At 38.2% G+C, this 21,643-nt stretch overlaps 1 long non-coding RNA gene across 1 annotated transcript; it reads left to right on the top strand.

Moving 5' to 3' along the window:
• Positions 1 to 5,000: 5,000 nt before the first annotated feature.
• Positions 5,001 to 6,847, top strand: LOC121970823. The gene is made up of 5 exons (XR_006109019.1): positions 5,001 to 5,474; positions 5,573 to 5,806; positions 5,883 to 6,047; positions 6,117 to 6,220; positions 6,787 to 6,847. It is a non-coding gene; the product is annotated as an uncharacterized LOC121970823 (long non-coding RNA).
• The last annotated feature ends 14,796 nt before the right edge of the window (positions 6,848 to 21,643 follow it).

The following is a 21,643-nucleotide window of genomic DNA, read 5'->3' as shown; positions in this document are numbered from 1 at the left end:
TGCTTGATACCGATGCTTGACCCTTGTGATGATCTATTTAATTCTTATACAGTCTACACTTTGGATTATCTATACTCTGTGGTATTTGTGTACATGTAGAGTATGTATGGTAGGGATTACTTCATTGGCGGTATTCATATGAGGCTTATCCATCCGTATGTCGGGTATACTTCTGTCCGGTGTGATGATTGGAGTTGTGGTGATTGTATGTCTGTGGTTTATACCCGTGTTTGATGTGTTTTTACTGGAGGATACATGTTGATTGTACACGTGGGGTTGTGTAGGTGTGTCTGTTGAGGTTATTGGAGATCTTTGGTTGACTATACATGTGTGGTTATATACATATGTTTGGTGGGATATATGGAGATATCATGATGATTATACTCATGTTGTGGGACACTTAGGTGGATTTAGAGTTGCATGGATGATGACGGTGTCCGTATCATGATTATATATGTATATCATCATGTTCATCATTCATGTCATACTGACGACTATCGTCTCCCTTGTAGTTGAGAGGGTTGTCAGTCTTTTATAGCCGTCCATTCGGCTGATGGAAGTGGTAGTTTGGGGTGGAGCTAGTCTGTCGCTTCTTGCTCGATGTTTGTCGGCCTCGACCACTCTGGGTAGTGAGTCTTGAGTGCAGTGTCGGAGGGCTAGAGATGTGAGTGGTCGGGGACCCTTAGCTGAGTGGTTATATAACTACTTAGGCGGCCGTCCGCTTTATAGCGGTGTTTGTTACGGAGGCTAGTACGGTTTGTCATGGACGAGCCTCTCGGCCACGAGGTCGTGGTGTACAGAGAGGTGGCGGGGTGACCGTGGGCGTCGCGTTGACTTTTGATCGCGGTGCGTCTTTGGAATATATTTGCATCGTACCTAGTAGATACTAGTTCGTGTGTTTGTGGTATATTGCGTTTGTTTGCGATATGATTGTTGCGTATGGTTGTCATGCTGCATACGTATCGTTTATTTTACATGTATTTGCGATCGTATTTATATTGTGGTGTCACGGGTGTGTCATTGCAGATCCAGTGAGGTTCTTGATCTTGGTATCTTGCGTCGATTTCATTGGGTATGTATTTACCATTATATCAGTAGTGGTTTGTGCGGTTCGTATGTCGATTATGATTATGTCGAGTTACTACGTCGGTATGTTCGGATCGTTGGTTATGATAGTATGATCGTGTTCTTTGTTGAGACTGTATACTTTTGATCTCCGTGTTTGTTATTGACCATGCACTATCTTGTCTACTACCCATTGAGTTACCTATACTCACCACCGCATATATATCTTATGTTTTGGTAGATGGTTGGAGTGTCGCTCGGAGTATCTGTCTGCGGGTCCTACGTCCGAAGGTCGTTTTGGTTTTGTATATGTTTTATTTGTATTTGTTGTATTCGGGGGTTGTTGTATTTGTGTTGTTGTGGTTGTGGTATAAAGCCTAGCCTAGTAATGTGTTGATTGTGTTGTATTGGGCTTTCCTTCGTTTTTCATTGTGTTTTGGTACAGTAGTGTGGGTTATTATATATATATCTGCGTGGTTGTGATTGTTTCATTCGAGTGAGTGTGTATTATAACTGAGTGGTTGTATATATAAATATTCGACCGCGTGGTGATGTATTTTAACGTAGTGATGCTTGGATGGTCACGATGCTGGGGAGATCTTTAGGATTTTTGTCTAGCGAGACTCCTTTGGGCGTGACAATTTAGTGTCGCTCAGGTGCGATGCCTGCTTTGTTTTGTTTTGGATTTTCGAGATTTATCTGATACCAATATTTGGTATCAGAGTAGGTACGATGCCTATTATTCCTGTTTTGGATGTCGTGATTCGGTTTTCTTGATGTGACTTTCCGAGTTTTGGGACCAGGCAGCAGCAGGACATCTCCAGGCTATAGGAGGTATGTTTGCATATTGTTATCATACATCTCTGTTGGTATATGTACTGTTGTCCATGATAGTTAGTTATGACATGTGTTAGTACTTTTTGTTAGTACTTGCCTATTTGTTTGTACCATACATTTCATGTGTAGGGTCAATCACTGATCACGGTTGACCTACTGGAGATCAAGGATTTACAGTCTCAGGGGATTTCCTCATATCATACTGCTAGTTGGTTGAGAATTAGAGTCCCATACTAGTCTTGGTTACTATTAGCTAGATGGTGGATGATATCTGTATACCCATGTTGACTCAGTTAGTAGAGTACCGGTTTACTCCTGTTGATGATTGATTTACTTGGTTGACTTGTGTAGTTATGGTTTGACTGATTTACCCTTGTTGACTTGGGTAGTGGCGTATCGATTTACCTTAGTTAGTTTCATCAGTGGATGATTAATTTACTCTTATTGGATCGGTTAGGAGATGATCGATTTATTTTGTTGGTCCGACCAGTAGGGGACTGACTTACTCTATTTTTAGAGATGCCTATCTGTGGGATGTTTCATACTCGGTTAGATATTTTGACTTGTACCGGGGTAGAAAGGATTGAATTGGCCGTATACCAATATCGGCTTAGTCAGTCTGTAGAGGATTGTCGTATCCGATTCCATGGGGACTTTGACTATGGATTGTCTGTACCTGGTAGGATGACTTAGCAGATACATTCGGATAGGATCTGCACGATGTGGAAAAGTGTAAAGCTACTGCGTAACACTTATGAGATACATCCATTACTAGGGTGTAGGGTTGAGGAGTACCTTTGGATATATGATTTGTCTTGGCGTGAGAGAGTTGAAGTTAGCTGCTTAACCTTTATGTGACCGGTACCACGTGAAGGAAGAAGGAGAGAATGTTTTGGAGATCGGTCGTCACTTAGCGATTTCCTTGAGATGTGTTGGAGAGAGAGTAGTTCTTTACCTCTTTCGGTGGCATGGTGATTTATAAGGCGATGACTAGTAGACTACTTATCGTTGTTCTATGGGAGATCGACTCATGGAACTATTGGATATGATTAGATATCCTTGATGTACCTAGTGAACTACGACTGTAATGATACGGAGGTAGTGGTATTAGTTGAGTAATACCTAGGAGGTCAAATGCATAACTAGGTATGATTTGATATGACGATCTTGAGGGTAGGCGTCGATTGACAGATATTTTGATCAGTTGTTTAGTTGTAGTGTTCCTCTATGTTTGTGTTCATTGCTTGATACTGGAGGTTCTTGAACCTCGGATGGAGCAATCACAGTAATAAGGGGTACAAGACAATGGTTAGACGACTTAGCTAACATTGTCTCCATCAAGTAACTCAAGACCTTGACCACGTGATCATTGTACCAGATCTTGTAGTCTATTTATCATATTAGAAGGTTTGACCTTTTATCGATATTGGTCGAGGGACACTTATGGGATGATTATGAGAGTTGTGGAGATACTTTCTAGATGGGTAGACTCTTAGTCAGGAGATTGGGTGACTCTATGACTTTGGATTGACATTCTTTTACTGTGGATATTTGATTATCGGAAAGAATGAGATGATGAGATTTGGCAGACCTTCTTGGATACGTTTAGTTTGTTAGTAGTGGGGGTTGAAGGTTGGATACTTTTCTTTGACTCTATCTTTGTTTATGAGACTATCTGGTATGACTGATTGATGTTGAGGATGATTTGTGATTAGTGGACATTATGAGACCAGGTGTGGTGATATGTGGTCTTTGATGATCTATTGGTAGATATTTGACTTGATCTATTATTTGGTGTTTTATGTTGATAGTGACATGGAGTGTAGTATGTCTGTGATATATATGGATTTGGTGATTTGTAGTGGGTGATTCGATCACAGACTCGTTGTTGGAGATCTTACGATTGAGTGAGCCTGTTGTATGTACATTATGAGTCCTTGGTGTTACCATTTAGGCATGTCGTGCCTTAGATCTTGTTATGGACTCGATGTACTTGGTATTCCTTGGGTGTGTAGATCAGTTTTCATTGTCTCCATTGACGATGTTGTGATCTATTTTCGATCCGAGGTGGATCATGTACACTGGCTTTGCATAGTTCTAGAGATGTTTCGACGGGAACATCTATATGTGAAGTTAGTAGTACGTATTGTGATTGTCTTTTACGAGTTTTTGCGACACGTTGTGGTTAGTAAAGGATAGCGCTGGATCCACAGGAGATAGAGGTGGCTATCAGTTGGAAGTAGGCGTAGTCTATACCGGAGATTCGCTGTTCCTTCCTTGATCTGGCTAGATATTATCGGAGATTGATTGAGGGTTTCTCCAGTATTGTTATACCGTCGACTGGACTATTCAGGATGAGTATGAAATTTTCCTGGATAGACACTTACGAGATCAGTTTCAGGAGTTGAAACGAGAAGTTGTTAACTGCACTGTCTTAGTTATACTTTCTAGTGTAGACGGATTTGTACTCTACACATATGTATCGTACCCGAGGTTTGGTGCAGTTCTGATGTAGTATGAGCGGAGTAGTCTCGTGCCACTAGTTTGAATTCTCATGAAATGAGAATTTATTTTTATTTCTGTGGGAGATTATGTGTGTTTCTGAGTCACTTCTTATCCGGAAGGAGTTACTATAGGAAACACATTGATCTGGATTTGCGATACAGATGTTGGGAGGTCTGATGATAGTGGATTCTGATATTCAGAGGTAGTTGATTTATCCCGGAGTTGGCTAGATTGCAGGGTGGGAGTAGCGGGAGTAGGGTGAGTTCATAGCTCACAGAGTTGTCGCTATTCATTTGGAGGTGGATTGTCATGTTGGGAGATATGTTTATGATACTGGGGTGGAGTAGTACATGAGGATGATGTTTGGTTATTATACTTGGAGTGAGTGGTATATGAGTATGTGATTTAGAGGTTACCCTTGGATAAGGATCCCTGAGTTGACCAGTAAATTTGGGGACCAAATTTTTATTAGTGGGGGAGGATGTAAGATATCGGAAGATTAAAATAGATAGGGTTATTTGGGAAATAGCCTTATAGAATTTTTCCGGAATTTTTAGAAATTTTCTGGGATTTTTTCAGAGCTCGTAAGAAGGGTTTTGAGGGGATCAATTTCGGGTACAGATAAGGCCTGTTTGGGATACCCGTTTGGGTGAGGAAATGTTTATAATTATAAATTATTTTCTTTTCCTTTAATTCCCTTCCCAAGCACCGTTTCCCCAAACCCGACGCCGATCCCTCCCCTCCTCCCTTCCTCGACCTCCCTTCCTTCTCCGATCTCCCTCGCAGACGAGCGACGCCGATGAGAGTGAGGCTCTAGCTCCGGCGATCTCCCTTTGTAGTCATCGACCCTCAAGCTCAAATCCAGCCGAAGCTTTTCTTCTCGCTCTGATCTCTCTGTTCTTCACGGGGACGAACCGACACCGACGATCGCCGGAGTAGATCTATTGCCAGGGCATCAAGGGTGAGCTATCTTGTTCTTCCTTGATTTCCCGTAAGCCTCAGCGCCAAATCTTCCCTTGATTCCTCCTCTTCCTTTGGTGGCGTTGTGCCCTAGCGGGATCTTGAAGGTAAGAGATCTACCTAGGTTATGATTCGAGTAGGTGTTCTTCTTCTTGGATTGATTTGGGTGGTCTTCTAAGAAGCTGAGATTGTATTTTGGTTCCAGCCACCTCAACTCTGTTGGGGATTGTTTTCTCCATCGAAGCTGTGATCCTCTCCGGTGATTGAAGTCTCGGTGAAGAGGTGGAGTGTTTGAGGTGATGCATGACAGGTGTTTGATGAAATGCTTTGTGCTCTTGTCTCCTTTGTTTGTGCCGGTGTCGCCCTATCCTCTGCCCTAGCTCATTGCCGCAGCGACAACCTGATTCCATCTAGGAGAGATCTTGGATATGGTATACGGGTAAGTCAAGCTCAATATTGATTAACATGGATTGATTTCATACTTTGATGTTGAGATTAACTATGCGACTGATCAGTGTTGCTCCGATGAGGATTAAATATGGGAGGTTAGCTGATCAGAGATAGAGTTTCAGTGTAGGGATCTATTTGAGGTGTTGTTGCTAGAACAATGGGCGTTCACTGCAAGGAAATGTTGTCGGGCAGTGAAACATTGGAGAAGGGGTTGTTGACATGGAGTTAAGGTAAGGTTAAGAGTTGATCTTGTATTTTGTTATAGGGTAATTGATGGATTTATGTGATTTGGTTGTTAGGTTAGTAGGAGATGGAAATGTGGGCAACAGTGAGCATCACACCTGTGGCTTCCAATAGTGGGTTGCTCGGATCACATGCTAACAGTGGAGTGCAATGGAATTGGGTAAGTTGTGCTCTAAATTGATTACATTATGTAATGAATTAGATTAAGGAATTAATTGGGATGTGAATTAGACTAGGAAATGATTGAGTTGATTGAGGATTGTTGGATTTTGCGGTTGATCATGGTTTAATGATTTAGTTGATAGGTTATTGTGGGTTGATATCATTTGTGATGTGGATGGGATGAATTATTGTGGATTAAGAATTAAGGTGATTTTATTGCTGTATTGGTTTGGATTGGTAGGGATGGATTGTAGGAATTTAAATTAAGTTGTATTGGATTGATTAGTAGATTTAGAAGGATTTATGATGAGTTTGGATTAGTGTTTGATTGATGATGAATTATGTGAATTGAATTGGATTAATTCATGAGGAGATTTGATTAGTGATGATTGTGGATTATGGTTGGATTTAGAAAGAGTAGAGTTTAAGGATGAACCTCTCATCTACTTTGGTTCGGATCATTGGGTAGAAACTAAACAGAGTTACCTAATCGACGTAGGATTAGGTTTTGAGTTTAGTTTGTTGTTGATTATGTGAGTAGCTAAATATATTATGTAATCGCAGGACTTGGATTCGGGACGAGCGTCTCGACGTGGGATTTCCGGACACGATCTACGTATTAAGGCGGGTATTTCTTCCTTGCCTCTGTGTAGATTTTATTGAGCTTAGTGCATGGTTTTATGAGATGGTTTAGGATGCTTTATCTTATATCGTGCTCGTTTGTTGCTTTCCTGCTTGATCTGATGCTTGACCCTTGTGATGATCTATTTAATTCTTATCTGATCTACACTTTGGATTATCTATACTCTGTGGTATTTGTATACGTGTAGAGTATGTATGGTAGGGATTACTTCGTTGGCGGTATTCGTATGAGGCTTATCCATCGTATGTCGGGTATATTTTTGTCCGGTGTGATGATTGGAGTTATGGTGATTGTATATACATGGTTTATACCGTGTTTGATGTGTTTTCTTGGAGGATACATGTTGATTGTACCGTGTTGTGTGTGTGTCTGTTGAGGTTATTGGAGATCTTTGGTTGATTATCTGGTGGGGTTATATCATATGTTTGGTGGGATATATGGAATATCATGATGATTATACTCGTGTTGTGGGGCACTTAGGTGGATTTAGAGTTGCATGGATGATGGCGGTGTCCGTATCGTGATTATATATATATCATCATGTTCATCATTCATGTCATACTGACGACTATCGTCTCCCTTGTAGTTGAGAGGGTTGTCGGTCTTTTATAGCCGTCCATTCGGCCACTGATGGAGAGTGGTAGTTTGGGGTGGAGCTAGTCTGTCGGCTTTTGCTCGGTGTTACATCGGCCTCGACCACTCTGGGTAGTGAGTCTTGAGGTCAGATGTCGGAGGGCTAGAGATGTGAGTGGTGGGGACCCTTAGCTAGGTGGTTATATAACTACTTGGCTGACCGTCCGCTTCTATAGCGGTGTTTGTTACGGAGGCTAATACGGTTTGTCACGGACCCAGCCTCTCGGCCAGAGGTCGTGGTGTCTAGAGAGGTGGCGGGGGTGACCGTGGAGCATGCATGCACTTTTGATCGTGGTGCGTCTTTGGAGATATATTTGCATCATGCCTAGTAGATACTAGTTGCGTGTGTTTGTGGTATGTTGCGTTTGTTTGCGATATGATTGTTGCGTATGGTTGTCATGCTGCATACATGTCATTTATTTTACATGTATTTGCAGTCGTATTTATATTGCACAGGTGTCACGGGTGTGTCTGTTGCAGATCCAGTGAGGTTACTGATCTTGGTATCTTGCGTCGATTTCAGATTGGGTATGTATTTACCATTATGTCGGTAGTGGTTTGTGCGGTTCGTATGTCGGTTATGATTATGTCGGGTTACTACGTCAGGTATGTTCGGATCATTGGTTATGATAGTATGATCGTGTTCTTTGTTTCCCTCTGAGGCTGTATACTTTTGATCTCCGTGTTTGTTATTGACCATGTATCTTGTCTACTACCCATTGAGTTACCTATACTCACCACCGCATGTATATCTTTATGTTTTCAGGTAGATGGTTGGAGTGTCGCTCGGAGTATCCTGTCTGCCGGGTCCTACGTCACATCCGAAGGTCGTTTTTGGTTTTGTATATGTTTTATTTGTATTTGTTGTATTCGGGGGGTTGTTGTATTTGTGTTGTTGTGGTTGTGGTATAAAGCCTAGCCGGCTAGCAGTGTGTTGATTGTGTTGTATTGGGCTTTCCTTCGTTTTTCCGCTGTGTTTTGGTACAGCCGTGTAGGCTGTTATATATATAACTGCGTGGTTGTGATTGTTTCATTCCAGCCGTGTGGGCTGTTATTATAACTGCGTGGTTGTGTATATAAATATTCCAGCCGCATGTGGCTGATGTATTTTGCTTGTAGTGATGCTTCAGATGGTCACCAGTACAGGGGAGATGCTGCCGGATTTTTGTCTAGCAGAGACTCCTTTGGGGGCGTGACACTTTATTCCTTTATAAAGTCAGTATAAAAGAAACGACCTCAAATGATCCTACTCAATACACTCTTAGTGTACTAGTGTAATTATATAGTTAAGATAAACTAACACCTAATTACACTACGACCTTCCAATGGTTTGTTCCTTTCCATCATGGTCGTGAGCTACTGTTTATAATTTATAAGGTACTGATAACATGATCCTCTGTGTGTGACACCACACACCATATTATCTACAATATAAATTAATTGAACAACTACATTTATCATAAATGTAGTCATTTGACCAATGTGATTCTTATTTCTAGATAAATGTTTATACGAAAGCTAGGCTTTTAGTATACACAATCTCTCACTTATACTAAAGACTAATTGCTTTATATCTGCTGCCATACATCGATTCAACCCTTCACATGCCATCAATAGCTCTTGCCTTAAGGACCTTAGTGAAAGGATCATCACCTGATGCAATCTAAAACGACTTTTCCTCGTTTATATGATTTCTCGTATTGGGTGGTACTTGCGCTCTGTGTGTTTACTTGCCTTATAGACTTATGGTTTCTTGAGGTTTGCTCTGCACCAATATTATTACGATAAATTGTAATAATCTTTGGACAAGAAATCATATCTAAGTCTATCTTGAGGTTATTAGTCATTCAACTTTTATGGCCACCTCGGAGGTTTGCCGTATACTAAACTTCATGGTGGAGTCTAGAAAAACACCTATGCTTATCACTCTTCCATAGTTATGACTTTACCTCTAAAGTAAACACAAAACCCGAGGTTGACTTATTATTGTCCTTATTGGAGTTCCACAGGGACCAAATTAAGCGCCTTGTAAGCTAGCATATAATCTTAGGTGCCTCTAAGGTACTAATATATTCTTTAGTCTAATGTCCTTGTCGAGGTTACTTTGATGTCTGCTAACTATGCCCTTGGCAAAGCAGTTTTGATCTCGTCATGGCATCATTAGGCTTCAATGACGGTAAAGCGTAAAGCGCCTTTATTTCCTTTATCTCCTTTGATGTCTAGGAGACATCTTTAGATAAAGTTACTCCATGTCTAAAAGGTAAGAAACCTTTCTTGGAGTTTTGCATGCTTAAAATGAGCAAAATTTTTCGATGTATAAAGCTTGAGATAAGTAAAATATTCTTTTCTTGCGATCCCTTATTACTTTGATCTCGAGAATATATACATTCTCCCAAGTCCTTTATATCGAATTGTTTGGATAACCATACTCTTACTTGACAACATTTTGATATTGTTTCGACTACGAAAATGTTATCTCGTATAGTCTGAGAAATACCAGCGTTCCATCACACCTTTTATATACACAAGACTTATCAGGTTACTAAATAAATCCATAGGTTTGGATTACTTTGATAAACCGGATGTTCCAAGACCTTTGAAGCTTTCATTGGCCGATTGAGCTTGCACACAGATGCTCTTAGCCCTTTGCAATGATCCTTACGGTTGCTTTATATGAATGCTTTCTTGAGACTTCCATTAAAGAATGTTGTCTTGACATCCACTTGCAAATAGATAAAAGAATCGGATAGACTTAAGCGTGGCTACGGTGAAAAGTTTTCCTTTTAATCGAGCCTTCTTTAAAAGTTTCTACCTTCACTCTATCCCTCTTTTCCTATTATAGACCTTTTTACACCCAAAAGGCTTTTACACCGTTTGGTGGTTCTCTGACTTCGGACTTTATTAGAATACATATATTCTAATTCTTATTCATTACTCTTTGCGAAGATCTGCGTCTTTATCTTGGAGTGCTTAGTCGTATGTCCGGAGATCGGGTTCATGTCCTCCAGGGATCGAGTCGAAAATTCTCCCAAAACATGAATCTTTTAAGTTGCTAACAACCCTCCCACTGATGAGGCACTTTCTGTAATTGTGTATCGTTTGTGATCGTGTTGCAGTTTCTTTGTGGTATCTCGTCTTAGCAGTTGGTACTAGATTAGACATGTCTTTTATTATTTCCGTAGAACAAATTTACTTATGGCCACTTGGTTTATTACATGGTCCTTTTAAAAATCGATCGTTGACTATCAATGACCTTGATTTTAAGACTATAAACCTACTTTCATTTCTCTAGGATAACTCATAAACAGAATTCTGTCCAACTTATCATTGTCTCTCTTCAGCATATGTGTTGGACTACCCGAAACCGAATATGCTTCAAAATAGGCTTATGCCTATTTAGCAATTCTATATGAGTAGAGAGTTCTGACTTTGGAAGGTACTATGTTCACTTTTGTTTCCAGAATATATCCTTAAAATGAATTTGGTAATTTTCCAAATAACTCATTATCAATCTACTTATTTCCATAAGAGTCCTATACCTTCCTTTTTCTACACCATTCTGTAGGGGTGTACCAGGTGCAGTTAGTTGGGATTGAATCCCTACTTCTGATAAGTGACTCCTAAATTCTCCCAAGAGGTACTTGCCACTACGATCTCACCGTAGTGTCTTGATACTTTTACTTTGACGTTTCTCCACATCAGCCTCGTACTCTTTGAACTAATCAAAGCACTTAGACTTGTGGCACATCAAGTAAATGTATCCGTATCTCAAATAGTTGTCTATAAAATAGACGAAATATTCGAAACAACCTCTTGCCTGGATAGTCAAAAAGTCTTCACAAATCAGAATGAACCTATTCTTATATATCTTTGGCTCCAAACCCCTTAGACTTAAAAGCTTCTTGGTTATTTTTCCTTCCAAGTAAGACTCGCAGGTTGGAAAGATTTTCACTACCAATGAACCCAAAAGTTCATCAGCTACCAATGAATCCTACTCGAGTTAATATAACCTAGCTTTAGATGCCAAAAATATAATTGGTTCATTTCCGAAGGTTGCTTTCTCTTAAAAATTAGAAGATGTGTTACTAATTTCCATTTGTTGCATCGTGGGATTTATTGGATTTATAAATTGCCAACCAACGTACCAGAATAGATAACTTCCCTATTTTTCTTGACAACAACTTTGTTATCAAAATAGACACAATATCTATTCTTTAATAGTTTAGAAACTGAAAACAAATTCTTTCTAAACTTAGTACGTAAAGACAATTTCTAAAATCCATATTTTATTCCTATCGGAGGATAAGCATCTCCCACTGCAATAGCTACCACTTTTGCAGTAGTGCCCATGTAAGCGGTGATTTACCTTTCATATAGTTATCGGGTTTCCTGGAACCCTTGCAATGAATTGCAGACATGCTCGATGGTTCCTGTATCTACACACCAGGTGCCGGTAGATAATACCACTAAACATGTATGAATAAAATACACCTATCTAGTTCTTAATTCTAAGAAGGCGGTCTACCTTAATGTCGAAGTCCTATTTCCAATCATTACAATTGGGACTTACTAAGTCTTTTCTATAGTATAAAAACTAGGGAATTGGCAAACATTTTAAATCCTAAGAATCACAAAAATATTTGGTCGAGATCGATTCCTTAAAATCCCCATGAATTTTGTATGTCACGATAGTGTGGACGTATACAAAATCGAAGAAGAGATTTTATCCATTAATTTTATTATCTCGTCGACTTTACTTTATGGCGAATAAAATTAATAGTTGATCTTTCTTTGATCAAATATTTGGTCAAAACTTTTGAATTTAAAATAACATTGATTCCTCAAACAATATTATTTAAATTCACCAACACCTCGAACACCGTGAATTTTACATGCCACGATAGTGTGGACGTATACAAAATTTAAACATTTGTAAGAGGAGGGTTTTACCCATTAATTATCTTGTCAATAAATCTTTATGACAAATAAAATTACCTCGAACACGTGTATTTTGTATGCCATGATAGTGTGGGCGTGTCAAAATCAAACATTTGTAAGAGGGTTTTAATTTTATTATCTTGTCAACCTATGTTTTTGACAAATTAATAGTTGGTTTACTTGGTCACACTAATAGCGGTGACTCCGGTGGGGAGGATACTATTAAATGTGCCTAAGTGTATACCATTACTTGACACTAAGTCCATTAATAAGATTGTGCCCTTGAGATGGGGAGATCACACGCTCTTAATTAACTTCCTATAGTCATCCAAATGGAAGTTTAAGCTAGTGATCCCAAACAAGCTCATCCGATATGGAGGAAGGCACTCGAGCCAACGTAAGCTTGTTGCATTACTTATAAACCCGTAATGGAAGGTAGAATTTATTTAAAATAAATCCCTCTCCCACTTAGTTATTTAAAGTGAGAAATTTGCCTATGCTAGTCTACCTAACATGTATACTAACAAGCACACACATAAAAAGCAATAAATAGACAAACTAATTTTCAACTATTATGGCTTTTATCTATTATTGTCCTCGTGTCGCCAACCCAAATTGCTGCCATCTTTGGCCATCACCACCAGATCTAGTTATCGCGTCCATCTTGCTCCTTGTTAGTTTCGCCTCTGGTCCTCAAAGGTTCCACGCCTTGCAAGATTCGATCCGCGACATAAATAGAATTTTACATTTTGATCCTATATTCCTCGAAGAATATAAACTAGATTGAACATAAAATAAAATTTACATCCATCGATCTATATTCCAAGGAATGTACATGTAACTAGATCAAAAATAAAATCTAATAAAACTAATACGACTCTGTGTATTTTATATCTGATCATACACACAATAAAATGCCCTTGACATGTCCAGGGTCCGATCACACACATAATAACTATAAGACATAATAGTTGGATCCTGCGTCCTGAAGTTAGCATCCTACTATTAACTGCATAAATTATAGTATGACATGCGTAATTAAACTAATACCAAATAAGGGCAAAACCCTAGCGTACGATTCTTTGGTTGCTGGAAGCTTAGAGGTTCCTTGCAAAATTTTGTACAAAGTGCAGACCTTTCCTAGCTACCATGTGTTCTTTTAAATTAAATTTTGGATCGCTTTGGAACTTAACACGTTTGATCCAAACTTAATCTATTCGTTCTTTTAGGTTTTGACTTGGGTCTCTGCGGAACTTAACACGTTAGGCCAAATCACCTTAAGTTATTAATTCCATTAAATATTATTTTCCATAATTGGTTCCCGATCTTGCGTGGCGAGGCTGCGGCCTTCTTGGATATGGGAGCAACCACCACAAACTAAACAAAACCTTTTATGGAAGCTAATATTTAATTTCCTAAAATAACTTTAGGTTAACGAAAAGAACAATCAAATCACAAGGAAAATTAAAAAAAACACAACATCGAGAAACATATTGAAACACTAAAATCATATGCCTCTTGTATTTGGTATTATTTCCAAAATAACTAGTATGATGCGGAAGGAAAAATACTAGTTATACCTTTAGAAAAACCTCTTGATCTTCTACGTATTCCTCTTCTAACCTCGGACGTGTGGGCGCGATCTTAGAGATAGAACCACCTTTCACCTTCCTTCTTTCTTCTAGATTTAGTACAACAAACTCCTCCAAGGATGAAGAATTTGGCCACCACCAAGAGGAAGGGATGCTAGGCTGGCTTGCTCTCTTCTTCTCCTTCCTTGATCAGACCACAAACAAAAGCTCCACCAAGAGATGAGTTTGACCAACAAGAGGAGAGGAGAAATAGGGCGACCACAAAACAAAGAGGAGGAAAGAAAAGAATAAGTCCATCTCATAGGCTCCTCTGCCTCCTCTTTTATAATCCTTGGTTTTGTCAAATAAACTTTAATAAAACTTCCTTATTCCTTTGCCATGAAAAAGAATTTTAATTAATTAAAATCAAATTCCTCTTCTTAATCAACATGGCGGCCATACAACAAACCTTAATTCAATCAAAAGAAATTCTAATTTGTTCAGAAATTTATAAAATTTCTCCAATAATTTAATCCCTTCATGATTGGTTTATAAAAGGAAATTTAATAAATTAAAATCTTTCTTTTAAACATGTGGATAAAAAGAAAATTATCTCTAAAAATTAAAATCTCTTTTAATCTACAAATAAGGAAGATATCAAATCTTTTCTTAATCTTTTGTAGAAACTAATAAAAGAAATTATTTAATTTTAAACTCTCTTTTAAATCATGAACATGGTTAAAAGGAAAGTTTTACCAAAATTAAAATCAACCTTTTAATCTACAAATAAGGAAAGAGATTTAGCTCTTCTCTTAATCTTTTGTAGAATCTTATAAAGGAAAGATTTAAATTTTAAACTCTCTTTAAAACATGTTATCCACATAAGAAAATTTTAAAAATAAAATTTATTTTAATTTGGGCCACACCAAGCTTGAACCCAAGCTAGGGCGGCCACCTTAGCACCCATGAACCAAACTTTGGCGGCCCTAGCTTGGTCTCCAAGCTAGCTTGGCCCTATGGATGGGTAAGAAGGTGGGTATAGTACTCTATAATTAAGAGGCTACGATAGGGACCGAGAGAGGAGGAATTGGTTTTGGTCTCCGATAAAATTAAGCATCCGTGTTGCCGAACACAACTTAATTTATCAATAATAATTCATTCACTAAAGAACTATTATTAACTACGCACCAATCCCAAATTACATTTGGACTCCTTCTTATTATGGTGTGTTAGTCTCCTGTGTTTAAGATAACAAATGTCCACTAAAGTAAGTTCCTGACAACTCACTTAATTAATATCTAGCTCAGAATAGTACCACACTCAACCATCGATATGGGACTAAGTCCACTGCGAGGTTTAACATGGCAATCCTTATGAGCTCCTCTTGGGGACATTCTCAACTGGATTACTAGGACACAGTTTCCTTCTATAATCAACAACACACACTATAAGTGATATCATTTCCCAACTTATCGGGCTTATTGATTCATCAAACTAAATCTCACCATTGATAAATTAAAGAAATAAATATCAAATATATGTGTTATTATATTAGGATTAAAACACACACTTCCATAATAAGCGAGGTCTTTGTTCCTTTATAAAGTGGGTATAAAAGCGACCTCTAATGGTCCTACTCAATACACTCTTAGTGTACTAGTGTAATTATATAGTTAAGATAAACTAACACCTAATTACACTCGACCTTCAATAGTTTGTTCCTTTCCATCATGGTGTGAGCTACTGTTTATAATTTATAAGATACTGATAACATGACACCATGTGCCATATTATCTACAATATAAATTAATTGAACAACTACATTTATCATAAATGTAGTCATTTGACCAATGTGATTCTTATTTCTAGATAAATGTTTATACCAAAGCTAGGATTTTAGTATACATCCTAACACTAACCTCGGACGTTGTGTGGGCGATCTTGAGATAAAAACCTCCAACCCTTCTTCTCCTCGAGCTAGGTTCCGTACAATAGGAAGCTTCAGGGAAGAAGATCAAAACCAACCAAGCTCCAAGAGATGCTACTTTCTCTCTTCTTCTTCTTCTTCAAGTAGTATCAGTACCACAAGGCTCGAGGGAGAGAGTTCGGCCACCAAAGAGAGAGGTTGATGATGGCCCACACCAAGAAACAAGAGGAGAGAAATAATGAGGTTGTCTCTTTTGAAGCACCCCACCCTTCTTTTATATTCTTTGGCCTAGGCAAATTAGGAAATTTAATTACAATAAAATTTCCTTAATTTCCTTAACATGATTTAATTGAGAAAAATAAAATAAAATTTCCAATTAAAACAATATTGGTCGACCACATCAAAAGAAATAAATTAGACAAGTTTTAATCAACAAATTAAAACTTCTAATTTGTTTCCGGAAATTTTAAAAATAAAATTTCTCTTCAAAAATCTCTTCATGGTTGATAAAAATAAATTTCTATAATTTTAATTTAACAACATGTGAATAATTTTAAATAGAAAATAAAATATCTCACAAATCTACAAATAAGGAAAGAGATCTAATCTCTTTCTTTAATCTTTTGTATCTTTTACAAAGGAGATATTTTAATTCTCTTTAATAAATTATATCTTCCACATAATAAAATAAAATTAAAATTAAAATTAAAATCCTTTTTAATTTAATATGGTGACCCTAGCTTGGGTTGACTAGGGCGTACCTGATTGTCTTGGTAGGCCCTGGCTTGGTTCCCAAGCTAGCTTGGCCCGACCCCTAGTGGTATAGAAGTGGGTATGGGTGGGTATAGAACTCTATAAATAAGAGGTTACGATAGGGACCGAGAGGAGAATTGATTTTGTCTCCGATAAAATTAAGCATCCGTGTTAGCCCCCTGACTTAATTTATCAATAATAATTCATTCCACTAGAGAACTATTATTGAACTACGCACCAATCCCAAATTACATTTTGGGCTCCTTCTTATTATGAGTGTGTTTGTCTCCACTGTTTAAGATATCGAATGTCCACTAATTAAGTGAGTGACAACTCATTTAATTAATATCTTAGTCCAAAGTAGTACCACTCAACCTTATCATCATGTCGGACTAAGTCCGCTGCGAGGGTTTAACATGACAATCCTTATAAGCTCCTCTTGAGGACATTATCAACCTAGTATCTCTAGGACAGTTTCCTTCTATAATCAACAACACTCACTATAAGTGATACCATTTCTCAACTTATCGGGTTTATTGATTCATCGAACTAAATCACCCATTGATAAATTAAAAATAAATATCAAATATATGTGCTTGTTATTATATTAGGATTAAAGCACACACTTCCATAATAGAGATCTTTGTTTCTTTATAAAGTCGGTATAAAAGCGACCTCAAATGGTCCTACTCAACACTCTAAGTGTACTAGTGTAATTATCTGATCAGATAAACTAATACCTAATTACACTATGACCTTCTAATGATTTGTTCCTTTCCATTTTGGTCGTGAGCTACTGTTTATAATTTATAAGGTACTGATAACATCATCTTCTGCATGTGGCACCACATACTATGTTATCTACAGTATAAATTAATTGAACAACTACAACTAAATGTAGATAATTTGACCAAATGTGATTCTTTATTCATAACGAATGTTTACAAAGCTTAGGCTTTCAGTATACACTCCAACAATGAGTTATTATTGAACTACTGCACCAATCCCAAATTACATTATAGGTTCCTTCTTATCATGAGTGCATTAATCTCCCTATGTTTAAGATATCGAATGTCACTAATTAAATGAGTTCTTGACAACTCACTTAATTAATATCTAGCTCAGTAGTACCACTCAACTTCATTGTCATGTAGGACTAGGTCCACCTGGGGTTTACATGACAATCCTTATGAGCTCCTCGAGGGGACATCATCAAACTAGACTACTAGGACACAGTTTCCTTCTATAATCAACAACACACCATATAAATAATATTATTTTCTAACTTATCAGGCCTATTGATTTAACGAACTAAATCTCACTCATTGATAAATTAAAGAAATACATACTAAGTATATGTGCTGGTTATTATATCCGGATTAAAAGTAGCACATCCATAATAACAGAGGTTTTATTCTTTTATGTAGTCGGTATAAAAGAAATTTCCTCAAATGGTCTGCTCAATACACACATAGTGTACTAGTGTAATTTTATAGTTAATGATGAGGCGTAAGGACGGGGAACCCCCTTTAAGGGAAGTCAACGCCATGTGGAGGTCAAAGGTCAAACGGCCGACCGGAAAAGGGGGGGTCGACCGGCCGAACGGGGACTAAGCGGAAGCAAAGAACCCGGCGGGGAGTCGAGTCTCCGACGCTCATGGTGGACAGGGTCGCTGGGCCGCGCGGGTAGCCCGCTCGGCCGAGGCATAAAGTAGTAATGCTTTGAACAGTTTCATCCGAGCACACGGCCTGGAATCTCCCGACCGGATCAGTACCTACGTCCGGTCGGACGTGATGGGACTGCCTGTTGGTTGCTACTCGGAAAACCTAATGGTTCCACTGTACAAAAATTTTGTACAAAGGTCTGAACCTTTTCCTAGCTACCATGTGTTCTTTTAAATTAAACTTGGATCGCCTGCGGAACTTAACACGTTTGATCCAAAGTTTAATCTATTTGTTCTTTTAGGTTTAGACTCGGATCTCCTGCGGAACTTAACACGTTCGATCCAAATCACCTAGGTTATTAATTTCATTAAATATTAATTTCCAAAATTGGCTTCCAGTACTGACGTGGCGAGGCACATGGCCTTCTTGGATATGGGAACAACCACCACCGACTAGACAAAGCCTTTTAAGGAAAGTTAATATTTAATTTCCTTAAATAACTTTAGGTCAACCGAAAAGAACAATCAAATCACAAGGAAAAGAAAAAAACAAAAGAACACAACATCAAAAACAAATTCGAAATACTAGAATCGCATGCCTCTTGTATTTGGTATTATTTCCAAAAATAACTAGTATGATGCGGAAAGGAAAAATACTAGTTATACCTTTTATAAAGACCTCTTGATCTTCTACCGTATTCCTCTTCTAACCTCGGACGTTGTGTGGGCAACGATCTTCCGAGATGAGAACCACCAAGCACCTTCTTCTTCCTTACAAGTTTCGGCCATCAAAACTTCTCCTAGGATGAAGAGGTTCGGCCACCACCACCATGCTCCAAGGGATGCTAGAAACAAAACTTTCTTTCTCTCCTTCTTCTTCTTCTTCTCTAAACTTGATCCGGCCACCATATGAATCTCCACAAGAAGGATGAGGTTCGGCCATCAAAGAGAAGAGAGGAGGAGAGGATGGTCGGCCACACCAAGGAAGAAAAAGAGGGAGAAAATAGAATAGAGTTGTTCACCATGAAGTCTTCTCTACCCCCTCTTTTATAATCCTTGATCTTGACAAATAAGGAAAATTTAATAAAAACTTCCTTAATTCTTTTGCCATTGAAAAGGAAAATTTATTTAATTAAAAACAATTTTTCTTTTCAATTTACAATGGCCGACCACACCATAAAATTTCCAAGCAAATAAAATTTTAAACACAAATTAAAACTTCCTTATTTGCTTCCGGAAATTTATAAAAAATTTCTCCAATAATTTTTCCCTTCATGATTGGTTAATAAAAAGGAAATTTTATAAATTAAAATCTTTCTTTTAACATGTGGATAAAAAGAAAGTTATCTCTAAAAATTAAAATCTCTTTTAATCTACAAATAAGGAAAGATATTAAATCTTTTCTTAATCTTTTGTAGAAACTAATAAAAGAGAATTTTTTAATTTTTAAACTTTCTTTTAAATAATAAACATGATTAATAGGAAAGTTTTTACCAAAATTAAAATCAACCTTTTAATCTACAAATAAGGAAAGAGATTTAGCTCTTCTCTTAATCTTTTGTAGAATCTTATAAAAGAAAGATTTAAATTTTAAACTCTCTTTTAAATCATGTTATCGATAAGAAAATTTTAAAAATAAAATCCTTTTATTTAAATTTGATTAACCACAAGCTTGAACCCAAGCTAGAATTTGACCACCTTAAACACCCATAACCAAACTTTGGCGGCCTAGCTTGGTCTCAAGCTAGCTTGGCGACCCCTTATGGATGGGTAAGAAGGTGGGTATAGGTGGGTATAGTACTCTATAATTAGAGGCTACGATAGGGACGAGAGGAGGAATTGGTTTTGGTCTCCCGATAAAATTAAGCATCCGTGTTCGAACACACACTTAATTTTATCAATAATAATTCATTCCACTAGAGAACTATTATTGAACTACGCGCAATCCCAAATTACATTTGGGCTCCTTCTTATTATGAGTGTTAGTCTCCACATGTGTTTAAGATGTCGAATGTCCACTAATTAAGTAAGTTCATGACAACTCACTTAATTAATATCTAGCTCAAGTATAGCCACTTCAACTACGTCCTGCCGGACTAAGTCCACCTGGAGGGTTTAACATGACAATCCTTATGAGCTCCTCTTGGGGACATTCTCAACCTAGATCACTAGGACCGTTTCCTTTTATAATCAACAACACACACTATAAGTGATATCATTTCCCAACTTATCGGGCTTATTGATTCATGAACTAAATCTCACCCATTGATAAATTAAAAATAAATATCAAATATATGTGTTTGTTATTATATTAGGATTAGGCACACACTTCCATAAGGTCTTTGTTCCTTTATCTGATCGGTATAAAAGCGACCTCAAATGATCCTACTCAATACACTCTAAGTGTACTAGTGTAATTATATAGTTAAGATAAACTAATACCTAATTACACTACAACCTTCTAATGGTTTGTTCCTTTCCATCTTGGTAGTGAGCTATTGTTTATAATTTATAAGGGATTGTCAACATGTGTGACACCACACACCATATTATCTACAATATAAATTAATTGAACAATTACATTTATCATAAATGTAGACATTTGTAATGTGATTCTTATTTCTAGATAAATGTTTATAAAAGCTAGGCTTTTAGTATACATCCTAACAACTGTGCGGTCGGACTGGTGTAAACGAAGGACAAAAGAACATCGAAACATCCTCACGACAATAGGCATGTTCCACGACCAAGTCATCTGCTGAACCTTCGGCGAAGGTTGCCGTCCCATCAGGTGCTCGAGGTGTGGCGTAATGGTGTCGGGCAGCTCCTCTAAGCCATCTTGAGTAATGGTAAGGGACATATATTCACCTCGGTATGTGTGCAGGCCTCTTCACGCACTTCTATAAGGGTCCTCACACTTGGCAGATGCGTGATCACGCATTCGCATCTTGAACCCTTGTAATTTCCTCTTGCACGACTTGGCGTCGAAGGTCGTCGCGGGAACCCCTTCAGACCGACTTCCTTGCAAGTTCCGAAGATCCCTACGGCGGAGATCCGTCATCAGTTTGAAGTGCCACGTGCCCGGTCGGTTGATTCGGCGTTCGACAGGATCAATTTAAGCGTCATGTAGAGCGCACACTGCATCCGGAAGCAATGGGCAGGCGGGCGGCCGTATGATGATGCTCTCCGGAGGAGCTCGGCCTTTCGATCGAGGCAAGAGCGCTAAGCTTATGGAACAAAATAGAAGGCTGGCCGGCGGATGGAGCAACAAAGCGGCGTCCCGCTGGCGGAGG

Source organism: Zingiber officinale, chromosome 4A, assembly GCF_018446385.1.
Source record: "Zingiber officinale cultivar Zhangliang chromosome 4A, Zo_v1.1, whole genome shotgun sequence".
Lineage (NCBI taxonomy): Eukaryota > Viridiplantae > Streptophyta > Magnoliopsida > Zingiberales > Zingiberaceae > Zingiber > Zingiber officinale.
Note: the sequence above shows the minus strand (reverse complement) of the source record. Positions and strands in the feature narration are given on the sequence as shown.